We start from the raw sequence: 14,784 nt of genomic DNA on the forward strand, positions 1-14,784 counted from the left end.
TGCACTGCACGTCGTGCAGTAGCACCTTAACCGCAACACATGGGAATGCATAGCCTGGTGGCTGCCTACCTGTATGCCAAGTTTCAGCGAAATCGCCCCAGTAATTACCGAGTTATTGAAATGGGAACAAATTTGGCACCTCTTCTTTTTGTATTTTGCACGTGCAGTGGGGTTCACTCACATAGATCAAGAGTCTCCGACCTTTGGTAGAAGGGATGCAGCTACCCTACAAAAATTACCGCAAGACAATCGCTCAAGCGGCTGCTGAGATACGAGCCTTTCAAAATCACTACTTTTGCAAAACAGCTTGAACACCCTTGACTTTTCACGTGGCACGTGCCACAACGGTCACTGAGATGTATCAAAAGTAGTCAATTACGGGGTAGAAGGGATGGGGCTACCCAGCAAAAAAGACCGCAGGCCAATCGGTCTAGCGGTTGCTGAGATATAAGCCTCTCAAAAGCGTTACAGGCCGGGCCGGGCCGCTCATACTGATATTTTTCCGTTATATTGCAAAGACTCGCTTCGCTCGCTGCGCTCGCACGCTCGTTACTACTAAGTAATTGTTCAAACGGATGCCAGGAACATGTTAAACTCGAAAAAGTGAATCAAGGTCCTCAAAGATCAATGACCCTGACCTGACCTTTACGTGACCTTGGCACCCACCGTAATGCATGCCGCATGGGACGAACATCATTTGACATGTTTGGACGTTTACAACACAAAAAGACTGGAAACGCGCGGATAATGTGATCTGACATACGCTGAATCGCGATTTCGGTCAAACATGGTCTCGAGAAAAAGGCCAGGGGTCAAAGGTCATTTGGGTCAAGTTCATGAAAGAAAAAGAGTATGTGTAAAATTGATCAACTCTGGGGTACTGAAAGTTTCGTCGCGATCGTCCGCTTTTTGAGCGAGATTATTCGCGAAAAACCGAGGGGGCGGGACGCGGGTCCATCCAACTACCCCTACACATGCGAGGGTTAAAATACTAAAATAAAGTCATGATATGAACATATTTGCTGTTAAAGAGATTTTTGTAGATTTAGTCCATATAACAGTGTTCGCCACGGGCCGCAAAATCCCAGTCCAGCCCGACCCAGGCCCATGGGTTGACAGCCCAGCCCAGCGCGAACCCATGCATAGTAAAATTGGTGAAGCCCAGCCCGGTCTAGCCCGTCCAGCCCGGACCAGCCCGTCAACAATGAATGGATCATGGACACCAAACAGGTATTACATATGTCACCCATAGGCGCAAAGAAACAATCTTTTGGGAGCAGCATACACAACGCACATTGCACATATATGCTTTCATTCGTTTTTTTAGTATTGCACAGTAATAAGCTAGTTTTTGTTTTTAGCTCAGTCGCGAACCTCTGAGTCCACTTTACAGTCCTTGTCCCAGCCCATCCACATTCCACACTCACCACAGCCCATCGATTATTTATATTTGAGGGCCCAGCCCAGCCCGTGACCCAGCCCATCCCATTACCAATTGGCTGGCCCGGCCCATGGCGAACACTGCCATATAAGTCCACTCGCCAGAAAGCCCGTCGTGAAAACGGCTATTTTTCGGCAGACTGGCTTCCGCTTCGGGTATAACTTTGAGCCATTCAGTTAGCGATGTCGATTCTGCTCCGGAGTCGGAGTTAGTAAGATTTTGGTGACTCTGGGCTCAACTCCGATTCTACATACTGTCCTGGCTCAGACCCATGATTCTAATCTTGCTCCACCCCATCATTCAGATCGCAAATTCGCCAAATTCTCAGATCGATGGAGATCCTATATCGATAAAAACGCGCATCGATCTAATGCGAAAAGGCTCCAGACCGGTCACATGCATGGAAGAGATTATACCATGGAGCAACCTATGTTTTTGGCGGCCTTTCAAGCTAACAGGCCGTTTACCTTAGTGTTCGTGCAAGCATCGTGCAAGTATCTCTAGGGGACGAGAATTGTTGACGACACGTGCGAAACGTCAGAAATTAGTGAAAAGCCTGTGTGAATACCACCGTCACTTATTTTCCTTCTCAGTAGCAGTAACCTTGGCAATAACAGCGGGAGGTCTGGGAGAGGGTCAAAGCGTCCAACCCTTCCGGCGCCCGTGCCTTCGCTATCGCTTTCAGGAACACGCGCGCGGCCGCTATTGTGCGCCCGTCAAACCCAGCCCGCCCTTTGACAGCGGGCGGGTCATCAGCGGTCCGCCCGCGTCCCTTCCTGTGACGTCACTACGGTCCTGGAACGCAAGCGAAGCGTAGCCCAGCGGTGTATTGTTTTCATTGTTGTGGGTACATACTACATAGGCATTAAAAACAATCGCTCGGCTAGCATCATGTCTCTCTCGTCCAATGGTGTAGAATGGTGTGTAATTTGACCTCCAAAGATGAACATTTTTAAGGTCGAAATCATGACCTGACCGGTAAAACTCATGTGGCATCCCAATCGATTGCCTATTGTAAACCTGAACGCATTGCAGCTGTTTTTACTGCCTTTCCACGTCTCATTCACATGTCAATTGTCCAAAAGTGCTTTTTCGACTGCTTAATTACGGGCGAGGGTTAACCCTCGCCGGACGCCGCCACAGGGGGGGGGGGGGTATGCAACTATCCACTAAGGTTTTTCGCGAATAGCTCGCGTAAAAAGCGGCCGATCGCGACGAAACTTTCAGTCTCTCGCATTGATCAATTTTACACCTACCCTAAAAATTTCATGACCTTGACCCAAATGACCTTTGACCTGTGACCTACTTTCCGAGACCATGTTTGGCCGATTCAGCGTATGCCGGCTCGCATTAGCCGCGCGTTTGCAAGCTTTTTGTGGTTTCGAACGTTCAAACATGTGATTTGATGTTGCTCCCATTCACTTGGGTGGATGTCAAGGCCACCTGAAGGTCAGGTCAGGCTATTGACCATTGGTGACCTCGGTCCACTTTTTCGAGTTTTACATGTTTCCAGGCTAGTTTTTGGAGCTGAATTCGAATTTAGCAACCATTTGAACATTTACGAAGTAGTGTTGGTGCCTCCGTAACATGTTACAAAGCTGTCAGAGGCGGTTGACACGTATTACGAATACCCGTCACGACCCCTACTGGTTGACCTGACCTGACCTGACCCGACCTGGTCTAAATACTCAATGACATCATCTGTGATCAAAACTAACACGATATTCGTGATCGGCACCACGGGAAAACCCCAGAGCAGCCACACTTAACGACTTTCTAATAGGTCCCGATTTTCCCGACTTCTGGGTCATTGACCTGACCTAGAAGGTCAATCGATGACCTAGGACCTTAACCCTCGCCGGCCGAGGGGGGGGGGCGGGTGCCGCCCCCCCCCCCCATAGGGTTTTTTTTTCGCGATAGCTCCGAACACGCTGGCGATAGAGAGCTGAAACTTGGCATACCTGACCTTTGATTCAAGCCGGATCTTTTGACACCAACCGCATTTTTGGGTCAGGTCAGGTCACTGACCTATGACGTCATAAGTGAACCTCTGCACGGTCTTTAGATGTCGCAACTTCGCAACGCCCTCACTGCCAGAGGAGATGTCACAGGGAAATGAAACTTGCAGGATCTAGTATCCATTATGAGTCTCACAACTTGTATATCTCGGATTTTTCCTAAAGGTCATATGAGGTCAGGTCATTTTCGTGACCTCACCATTATAAGTCAATGGGGAAAAATAAAAACTGCTATTCTGGCGCCGGCAACGATCTACAACTATCTCAAGCACACAGAATCGTGATTTAATGCACTCCTTGCAAGGTTAGATGCGTACTTTTGCAATGTTGACCTTGCGTGACGTCATTTATGACGTCATCAAGGTCATATTATTTTTTCGTCAATAACTCTTGATCAAATTGAGCTAGCGAGTCGGGAAAGCCACCAATTGACTCAAAAAGACCTGCCGAATCGAATGATATGCGACATGACCTCTTTCGACCAACTTCGTGACCTGGGGGTGCTGATCTGTCCTTGACCTGAGGTCAACACCCTAAGCTGACCTGACCCGAACAAAAGTATATCATTCGACGCGCCTGAGCGAGGCAAACACGCGGCTGCCAAAATCGCGGCTCTGCGGCCGTTTTTTGCGAAGTTATTCACTAAAAACTGAACCGTGCCTTGGGGCACTTGACCTGACCTCAGAGGTCACCGGTTGACCTAGGACCTAACAATCGGGTACCAATCTCTGTGTCTCGTAACGGCGCACACGCTCGTTTTTTCCGCGACGCGCTAGCTCCACCAGGGGCGAAACGGCGAGGGGGGTCGTACTCGTCCCCCCCCCTCGGCCGGCGCATATCATAATCATAATCATAATCATAATCATATCGACACCTTTTTTTAAACCCCACATTTGTTCTCCCGTGAAGTTCAGACAAGTTGTTTAGAAACCTTCAAAAAAGGTACAGTCACTCGATTTTTCTTAAGTTTGTCTGTCTTGGCAAATCAAGCAATGCCAGAGCAAGCTCACGAACACACAAATTTGATCAGGATCGGACAATTGGACACTTCTAAAAAGAGATCTTTCGTGCTTCCCGGAAATTCACCGGAGAACAGATGTGGGGTTTAAAAAAATGTGTCGATATGTAGAAAACCAATAGGGCCGGCGATTGTTAAAATTGGGTATCATCGGCTTCCTCTCGTGACGGGCAACACGCTCGTTTTTCCGCGAAGCTCTAGCTCTCAGAGGAGTGGAAGATAGAAATATCCCTGCACTGTAGACCCATTGGCTAAAACCTCTACTAGAAAGGTTTAGGTCTTTCAAAAGTGCTACTTCAACAAAACAGCTTTCGCGTGACACGTGCCAGTTGCCACGACGATCACCTATGTATGTTATATGTAGATGTATTAAGAGCAATTAATTACGGGGTAGAAGAAATTGGTTTCCCAACAAAAAGGGCGGCAGGTCGATCAGCCCAACCACTGCAACGGTTACTGAGGCATGAAATATATGCCTCTCAAAAGCGTTACAGGCTGGGCCGGGCCGTTATTACGAGCGAGCGAGCGAAGCGAGCGAAGCGAAGTCTTTTCAATATAACCATGGATGAAGTATTCCGCATAAAACCGCATATTCCGCATGAAGTTATCGCATAAAACTTCACTTTATTCTAACATTGGCTCTTCGGCTGTAATCACGAACCCTCACTTGTCAGCAGAATTTAAGCAACTTCTTAAATCAAAACTGGGAAAAGAATATTTTCATGACATTCCTCAATTCCTGTTCTACCAGGTTCACAAAAATTTTTATCAACATCGGTTACAGGTAAGTAATAAACGACAAAAGTATACAAAAAGACACGCTCCGCCCATAGCCCGCAATGCTAAAATAACGCCAGCGCCCTCGCCGTCGGGAAATCCGCCGCCGCCGCCGGGTGGTCGGAAAATCGGCGGAGTGTCCCATCATACCTAATCCATGAATATAACGGAAAAATCTCAGTATGAGCGGCCCGGCCCGGCCCGGCCTGTAACGATTTTGAGAGGCTTATATCTCAGCAACCGCTGGACCGATTGGCCTGCGGTCTTTTTTGCTGGATAGCCCCATCCCTTCTACCCCGTAATTGACTACTTTTGGATTCATCTCAGTGACCGTCGTGGCACGTGCCACGTGAAAAGTCAAGGGTGTTCAAGCTGTTTTGCAAAAGTAGTGATTTTGAGAGGCTCATATCTCAGCAGCCGCTTGGGCGATTGTCTTGCGGTAATTTTTTTAGGGTAGCTGCATCCCTTCTACCAAAAATAGAATACTCTCGATGCGTGTGGGTCACCCCCAGTGCACGTGCAAAATACAACAATAAGAGGTGTCAAATTTGTTCCCATTTTAATAACTCGGTAATTACTGGGGCGATTTCGCTGAAACTTGGCATACAGGTAGGCACCCACCAGACAATGCATTCCCATGTGTTGCGGCTTGGGTGCTACTGCACGTGCGCACGTGCAGGGGGCGTTTCCAGATCTCGAAAACGGCTGGGCCGATTGCGCTCAAATTTGGTACACGGTTGGGGACCAGTTAGTAGGGTGCCGTGCAAAAGTCACTTTGGACCCCGTTTGCACGTGCGCACGTGCAGAATGCCGCTTCCAGATTTCAGAAACGGCTGGGCCAATTGCGTTCAAATTTGGCACACCGCTAGCAACCGGTTAGAAGAGTGCTTTGCACAAGCCCGTTGGAAGTATCTTTCGTCCTTCCGCACGTGCAGGGCTCACTATCTCGCTCGCTCGTTCTTGGCCCAAAAGGCGTTTTACTGGTATGTAAATGCTGATATCTTTCCGTTAGCTTAACCCTCGCCGGCACAGGGGGTGGGGGTTGATGCACCCCCCCCCCCTAAGGTTTGTCGCGAATAACTCGCGTAAAAAGCGGCTGATCGCGACGAAACTTTCGGTACCCTCGTATTGATTAATTTTACACCTACCCTGAAAATTTCATGACCTTGACCCAAATGACCTTTGACCTGTAACCTCTTTTCCGAGACCATGCTTGACCGGAATCGCGATTCGTCGTATGTCGGCTCGCTTTAGCCGCGCGTTTGCAAGCTTTTCGTGGTTTCAAACGTTCCAACATGTGATTTGATGTTCCTCCCATGCATTAGGGTGGTTGTCAAGGTCACCTGAAGGTCAGGTCAGGTCATTGACCTTTGGTGACCTCGGTTCACTTTTTGGTGTTTTACATGTTTCTAGGCTAGTTTTTGGAGCTGATTTCGAATTTAGCAACCATTTGTACATTTACGAAGTAGTTTTGTTGCCTTCGTAACATGTTACGAAGCTGTCAGATGCGGTTGACACGTATTACGAATACCCGTCACGACCCCTACCGGTTGACCTGGACCTGACCTGACCGGACCCGACCTGGTTTAAATGCTTAGAAACAAAATCTCTGATAAAAACTAACACGATATTCGTGATCAGCACCCCGGAAAACCCCATGGCAGCCACACTTTACGACTTTCTAACAGGACGACTTTCGCATTAGCCGCGCGTTTGCAGTCTTCGTGGTTTCAAGCGTTCAAACATGTGATATGATGTTGCCCCCATGCATTAGGGTGGGTGTCAAGGTCACCTGAAGGTCAGGTCAGGTCATTGACCTTTGGTGACCTCGGTTCACTTTTTCGAGTTTTACATGTTTCTAGGCCAGTTTTTGGAGCTGAATTCGAATTTAGCAACCATATGAACGTTTACGAAGTAGTTTTGGTACCTTCGTAACATGTTACGAAGCTGTCAGAGGCGGTTGACACCTACTAGGAATACCCGGCAGGACTCCTACTGGTTGACCTGACCTGACCTGACCCGACCTGGACTAAATGCATAAAGACATCATCTGTGATCAAAACTAACATGATATTCGTGATCGGCGCCCCGAAAAACCCCATAGCAGCCACACTTTACGACGTTCTAACAGGTCCCGATTTTCCCGACTTTTGGGTCATTGACCTGACCTGCAAGGTCAACCAATGACCTAGGACCTTAAAATTAGGTATCATCGGCTTCCTCTCGTCACGGGCAACACGCTCGTTTTTTCCGCGAAGCTCTAGCTCGATCAGGGGCGAAACGGCAAGGGGGGGGGGTCCAACGGACCCCCCCCCCCTTATACGTTCGCGGCTGGAAAAACACCAATACGGGCGAGGGTTAAGATAGAGCAAAAAGAAAAGCACCAGTGAACTCAGCACGTCAAGGCGCGTCGAATGATATACTTTTTAGCTTGCTTAAGTGTACTTAAAGTTTTTCTTAAATTTTAAGTAAACTTAAATTAATAAATTAAGTTAAAGTTAACCAAATTGCATCATATCGCATATCATTCGATTCGGCTGATCACCAGGAACACAATGATACCATTTTTAAGCTCTAGCGTCATTATGTGCCAAGTTATTGGCAAAAACGTCATTTGACCTCAGTTGACCTCATTTGACCTGACCCATGGATAAGTACACCAAACAAAGAAGCACCAAGTGACCTGCTGTTATGTACTGTGGTTTCAAAGCACAAAAGTGATAGAACGAAGCGGATATCTCCAGTATTTTCCGAATTTAGTATTTTCCCATAGGCTTAACATTATGACGTAATGACCTTTAACTGACCTCAGGTCAGTGACCTCAAAAAACCCGAACTATATGTTATACAACTCGGTGAACTTAGCACATCCTGAACGTTTGAAGGAAATCAGTGCAAAACTGTGAGTTGGACAGGTGCAAAAAGAAAATTGAAATTTGACCATGACCTTGTACCGGTTTTTCTGACCTGGTGACCTGACCCAAGGTCACCCGGACCTGAAATTTTCAGGTCATATGTAAAAAGGTTGCCCCATAGGCTGTGTAAAATTTGGCGGCGCTGCGCGCCGCCGTTTTTACGCTATCTTCGAAAAACCGTAGGGGGGTCGCATCGACCCCCCTGCCAGGGCGAGGGTTAGTGTATTTAGGCCAGGTCGGGTCAGGTCAGGTCAGGTCAACCATTAGGTGACCTGCCGGCCATCCATAGCAGGTGTTGACCACTATTGACAGCTTCGTAGCATACGAGGGCACCAAAACTATTTCACAAATCTCCAAATGGGAATTTGAAATCAGCCCCAGAAAATACCAAAAAAAAAAACATGTAAAACTCGAAATAGTGAAGCAAGGTCATCAAAGGTCAATGACTTTGACCTGACCTTCACGGGACCTTGAAACCCACACCAAAAAAAGATTGGAATTTGCGCGGATAATGTGAGCCTCAGCCGACATACGCCAATTCGCGATTCCGGTCGAACATGGTCTCGAGAATCAGACCACCACAGGTCAAAGGTCATTGGAGTCAGGGTCATTAAATTTTAAGAGTAAGTGTAAAATTGATAAACTCGAGGGTACTGAAAGTTTCGTCGCGATCGGCCGCTTTTTGCGCGAATTATTCGCGAAAAACCGGGAGGGGGTCCGTTCGACCCCGCTATATGTAAGTGCGAGTGTTAAGTCACTAAAAATCTGTCTTTAAAGCAGGGCTGCGGAGTCGGAGTCGGAGTCGGAGTCGGAGTCGGAGTCGGTCGGAGTCGACAGTTGTGACCGGAGTCGGAGTCGGAGTCGGAGTCGATTTTAGAAACCCGAGCCGGAGTCGGAGTCGATGTCACCGAAAATCTGTCGACTCCGCAGCCCTGCTAGGTCTGCGGAGTCGGAGTCGGGAGTTGGAGTCGGTCGGAGTCGACAATTCTGCCCGGAGTCGGAGTCGGAGTCGGAGCTGGTTTTTGAAAGCCGGAGTCGGAGTCGGAGTCGGAGTCGCCGAAAATCCATCGACTCCGTAGCCCTGCTTTAAAGTAAAAAAAGTTTATTCCTCGAGCTGAGAGGCCAGAGTTGTACAGTTGGAGTAGGTACTTCAACACATCATGTAGGTATTTGCTTACATCCATGCATACATTCTCGAATTAAACATCAATAATACCCACTAAAGGCATATTGCTCTTTGGAACGTCGCTTTCGGTATGGGGATATCATGGGTTGGTGGGTCTGAGCCAGCTGACACGGGTGATACCCCCCCCCCCCAGTGCACAATGGGACCGGAGCGAAAATTAGCGCGACATCGGTACTTTTTCGTATTTCGTGCCCGCTTTTCACATGAAAAGGATGGTAGAATCATAAAAATGGTAATCGGTGTACTTTCTACCTAAGCAATTTCTGATTAATATAATTAATTAATCATTAATTAATTCATTAATTAATTGATTAATTAATCGGTTGACCTGCCCTGACCTCGACTCCGCTCGGTCACGTGATAAGACGGCAGCACCTGTCAGGCCAGGTCATGACGGCACCGGAAATTCCGATAAGCAAATAATGTAGCCACCAAAACCGTGAAGATGGGAATCTGATGGCCTACATGACTATATAACAAATTTATTACGGGTCAGAAAAGTGTATCAGAAACTCCGATAGAAGGTACGGATATGTCCGGACAAAACTTTAATATAGTTGGTACTTGGCAACCTTGTTCGAAGCCTGAGGTTCTGTTACTCGCGGCTCCCGGCCGCGGCGACCTGGAGTAAAAAAATGCCCCTCATTTTCGCTGCCGCAGGCTGACGCAGCTAAATTATACATTTTCTGAAAGGCAATTGATTGGTAAACACCATATTGATAAAAGAACAGCGGGACCTAGCGGGACTTTTTATATCGGCATTCCAGAATATCTATAACAGTAAAATTAACTCACAATTTTTAAAGCACCAAAAAAACTTAACATTTGAAGCGTATTTATATATTCCGCTATGAGTTTTTTCTTCCATCGTGTAGCCCATGGTCTAAACTATCAGGTTAGACGTCGAAAATATTGATAAAGCCCTCTAATAGATATATTTTTTACCTACATTAGCTGCTATTTTTCTCCGTACGAAAACGGGTCTACGATGCTTGGCACAAAACTTTGTATTTGGGCTAATGTGGCGCGGACGCTGTACACTATGAACGAAAAATATTTGCCGATTCGTGGTCCATGGACATTTCTGAACTACGTGACACAGTTTAACTCAATTTGGGAAAGGTCGCCAAATCCACCAATGTCGCGCTAATTCCGGCCGCGGTCCTATCGTGCAGTGGGGTTCTGGCATAGTCTGCGTTGGATCACCCACCACCACAATGGGCGGTTCCTCAAAACCAGCGTGGCGGCGACGTGAGGCACGCGAGTGCGGGACCGTCCCCATGCCGTGGAGGTCCGAGTCAGGGGAGCAGCCCCCTCCCCGCGCGGCGGGCGGTCGCCCATTCATCCGCGACCCCAGCCCCATGACTGAGGGGTTGACAGAGGGCAAACATCACGTATTTAAACTGGGCAAACAGACGGTGTTCTACGCTAGGGACATCTCGCGGCTGTGATTCACGATACTGCTTCGCCAAACTGCCTTTAGATGGTGGGTCAGTCGGTGTCCGTCTGCTGCTGTGCGCCGAGAATTAGCCCTATAAATTACCATGAATTACACCTTCTAGTGTGACGATACAATCACATTATCATATAGGTCACGTTTAGATGCAAATGAAGAAACGACTGCGTTGAAAAAATATGTCATTTCATCGAACGCTGAAATGCTCGAAGTGCTCGCTAAAAAATGAACTCGCTAACTGAGCCCTAAAGGTCGGCTGCCGTGTTGCATTGCATTTAAGCCAAAAACGCGGGCTGGGTGTAAGTTGTCGAGAAACAATTTTTGGCCTGAAGTGTTCTCTAAAGTATTATCTACATAGATCCAGGGAACATATTTGCTATCTATGATGGCTTAGGAGATATTGAATCGTAAGTCCTCCGGTGTACCCTGTTTTGCGGCGGCCCACGTGTTAAAAGCTGCTGAACATTTTTACTTTGACCAAAAAACGCGGGCACAGTTTTGTCTGTACGAAAATGATTCTTGTGCTATCGCATTCCACGTGGGCTGAAAATTCAGAAACCAGGGAACATATTTGCTGCGACCAGTACTTTTCACGATTCAGACCGAAACGTGGAAAAATAGCCCCAAAACCCTATGGCGGGCGCCTCTCCGCGGCACCCGGCCGCGGGTCGCTAGTTCCCGAAACGACACACCATGCTTAACAGTTTTTCGTTAATAACTTCTGGTAGGCGCATGTTAGAGCGATGATCGACTGAACGGATCGACTGACATGCAACAGAACCTTTTCCGGTCAGCTCCTGACCTTGACCCGGGGTCAAATTTCAAAATGAAATTTCAAGGTCAAACTATAGTTTAGGTATTCGACGCGTCTTGGTAAGAAGAACATGATGGCTGGCAAAATAAATGTCATGACTTTCTCGAGTAAAAAGCTATGGCAGAAAAACAAAAACTTTTTCATAAGTGGCTATTATTGGAGTTTTTGCCCTCTGGAGAGTTTATGCTAAGCCGTTGACCTGAGGTCAAATCTGAGGACTACTTTGGCGAAAGAGCGTTGAAAGAGCTATCGAATGCGCTTTTGCGCGGCGCTGCAGCTCTATTAATTCCCAAATGATGCGCCAGGTTTTCGAAAATGTTTCAAACAATCCAAACTTGACCTTTTATGACCTCTGGCCACCTGAGCTTTGACCTGACCATATAAAGACCAAGTATTCTCGTCATTTTAACTGTCTTTCCAATGCCGCCTACCGCATGTCGCTACGCGGCCCAGGGGCCGAGTTAGACGGGGGTGTTCAGAGACACACCCCCGACCCGGCGCGGAAGGCGCCGAGCACCGGCCCAGCGCGGGTAAAACTGCTCCGTCTCCGTCTTTACTGGGTGGGCAAACACCATCCACTGGGTGGGCAAAAACTGCTACTGGGTGGGCGATTGCCCACCCAGCGCGATTGCCCACCCACTACCCAGTTAACATGTTATCCGAAGCCCTGGTACTAACACAATGCAGTTTTATCTAAAAGAATAGCATATGAGGTCTGCCTTAACCCTCGCCCGTATTGGTGTTTTTCCAGCCGCGAACGTACCTATAAGAAGGGGGGGTCCGTTGACCCCCCCCCCCCTTGCCGTTTCGCCCCTGATCGAGCTAGAGCGCGGGAAAAAACGAGCGTGTTTTCCGTGACGAGAGGAAGCCGATGATACCCAATTTGAAGGTCCTAGGTCATTGGTTGACCTTCCAGGTCAGGTCAATGACCCAAAAAAGGAAAATCGGGACCTGTTAGAACGTCATAGTGTGGCTGCTATGGGATTTTCGGGGTGCTGATCACGAATATTATGTTAGTTTTGATCACAAAGATGTCGTCATGCATTTAGGCCAGGTGGGGTCAGGACGGGTCAGGTCAACCAGTAGTAGGGGTTCTGCCGGGTATTCGTATTAGGTGTCAACCGCCTCTGACAGCTTCGTAACATGTTACGAAGGCACCAAAACTACTTCGTAAATGTTCAAATGGTTGCTTAATTCGAATTTAGCTCCAAAAACTAGCCTAGATACATGTAAAACTCGAAAAAGTGAACCGAGGTCATCAAAGGTCAATGGTCATCAAAGGTCACTGACCTGACCTGTCCTTCAGGTGACCTTGACACCCACCCTAATGCATGGGAGCAACATCATATCACATGTTTGAACGCTTGAAACCACGAAAAGACTGCAAACGCGCAGCTAATGCGAGCCGACATACGCCAAATCACGATTCCGGCCAAGCATGGTCTCGAAAAGTAGGTCACAGGTCAAAGGTCATTTGGGTCAGGGTCATGAAATTTCAAGGGTAGGTGTAAAATTGATCAACGCGAGGGCACTACTGAAAGTTTCGTCGTGATCGGCCGCTTTTTACGCGAGTTATTCGCGAAAAACCGAGGGGGGGGGGGGGTCCGCTCGACCCCACCCCCCAATGCATACGGGCGAGGGTTAAAGCTCTGGGCACCCCCAACCATTTTCACAAATCGACACCCCTGTCTGTCTTTCAAGGTCACGCGCGGTTGCGTGATGTTGATGCATAAAAACGGCGTTTGCCGCGAAAGTTATGAATGGCCCACTCCAATTTTTTTACAGTAGGAACATTGTGACGGACATATTATGTAAAAATTACCCAAATTGAAGGTGGCGTGTTTTTTGTTATTTAAATTTTTCTGTTTTAATTCAAGGTCAAATGTATTTCAAGGTCACTTTAATTTAATTTTATAATTAAAAATCAAAGCCTTATCAATTGCCTACAAGACCCTGTTAATATCATTTTGATACCAGAAAAGGAACCAGAGTTATAGACATTTAAAAAATTGATGTGTGGCATTTCTGGCTATATTCGATGACTTATATCTCAGCGATACGTTATCAAATTTCGAAAATATTATACGTAACTCAGTTTTGAACCATGCCCAGTCTGCCTACAAATTTTCAGAAAAATCGAAGGGGATGACGGATTTCGGTGTTTGATTTGATGTGGAATGCCCCACACAGAGAAGACACACAAAGACTCACAGAAACACATACACACCGTTACACAAACACATATAGTCTGACTATAGACACAGACGCACAAAACACACTCAGCAACAGACACAGGGACACACAGATCCCCCCCCCCCTCACACACACAGGTCGGTCCTGCTCACCTGATATTCGCCGCCTCCGCCGTGGTCGGCTCCGGTGGACAGGGCTCAGTACCGTCCACACACTGTTGGACCACCCGCTCTGTCCACTGACCCGGCCGGTGGACGCAGTGCAGCTCGTGCTCCTCCGTCGGCCTTTGTCCCGGTCTGGACCGCTGCAACTGCGCAGTATGTAATAACCCCGGGGCGGGGCGCCGCTGAGTCATGGTACCGGTTAGCGCCGACCTCGGGCCGCTGGGCGACTGCAGCGCCCCTACCGGTCACCGGCGTCGTACTGCAACTAATGGGGAGCCCGGGGGCGTTCATGGAACACTTGAGATGTAAGTGCACAGTTGCCTCGTAAAGGCTAGTCAGCAACAACAACAAAATAAAATGGGAGCTCTCTACATTCGTCAAGGACTTGATGTCTGGGTTCCCATGGGCCTTGTCCCGTAGCGAGGAGACTCTAGCGTGTCCAGTGAGCCGGCGGCGCGGCGTTCCGGACTGATGACGTCAGCGGAAGGCCACCATGGTTTCATGATAACACGGGCCGGATGACGGTGCAGCAGCCCCCCCCTTTCCCCCCTCCCCGGCCGTCGGCAACTCCTCCATCCCTCCGGACACTGCGTGCAGCTCGGCAGTATAAACCATAGTGAGCAGCAGACATGTGCAGGGATGGAAGAGGCAGATCTATGATCTCAGTGGATATCTCGACAAAATGGAGGGTTCGGACCTACATCTCATCCCTCGCCCGGTCAGGGGTTGGGGAGGGGGAGATTGATCAAATCCTCGATCTGTTTTCACAGATAGCGTGCGCCGCAAAATTTTGCATACCGTC

The 14,784-nt window shown here is 48.2% G+C and overlaps 1 protein-coding gene across 1 annotated transcript in view; it reads right to left on the reverse strand.

The window, feature by feature from the left end:
• LOC122379335 (serine/threonine-protein kinase/endoribonuclease IRE1-like) overlaps positions 1-14,297 on the reverse strand; it is a 391,361-nt gene extending 377,064 nt beyond the window's left edge. The window contains exon 1 of the mRNA XM_043361464.1: positions 13,971-14,297. The gene's annotated coding sequence lies outside the window, so the exon portion shown is untranslated. The remainder of the gene's footprint in view (positions 1-13,970) is intronic.
• Positions 14,298-14,784: the final 487 nt, after the last annotated feature.

This window comes from Amphibalanus amphitrite, unplaced genomic scaffold (assembly GCF_019059575.1).
Source record: "Amphibalanus amphitrite isolate SeventyFive unplaced genomic scaffold, NRLGWU_Aamphi_draft 000008F_arrow, whole genome shotgun sequence".
In the NCBI taxonomy this organism is placed as follows: domain Eukaryota; kingdom Metazoa; phylum Arthropoda; class Thecostraca; order Balanomorpha; family Balanidae; genus Amphibalanus; species Amphibalanus amphitrite.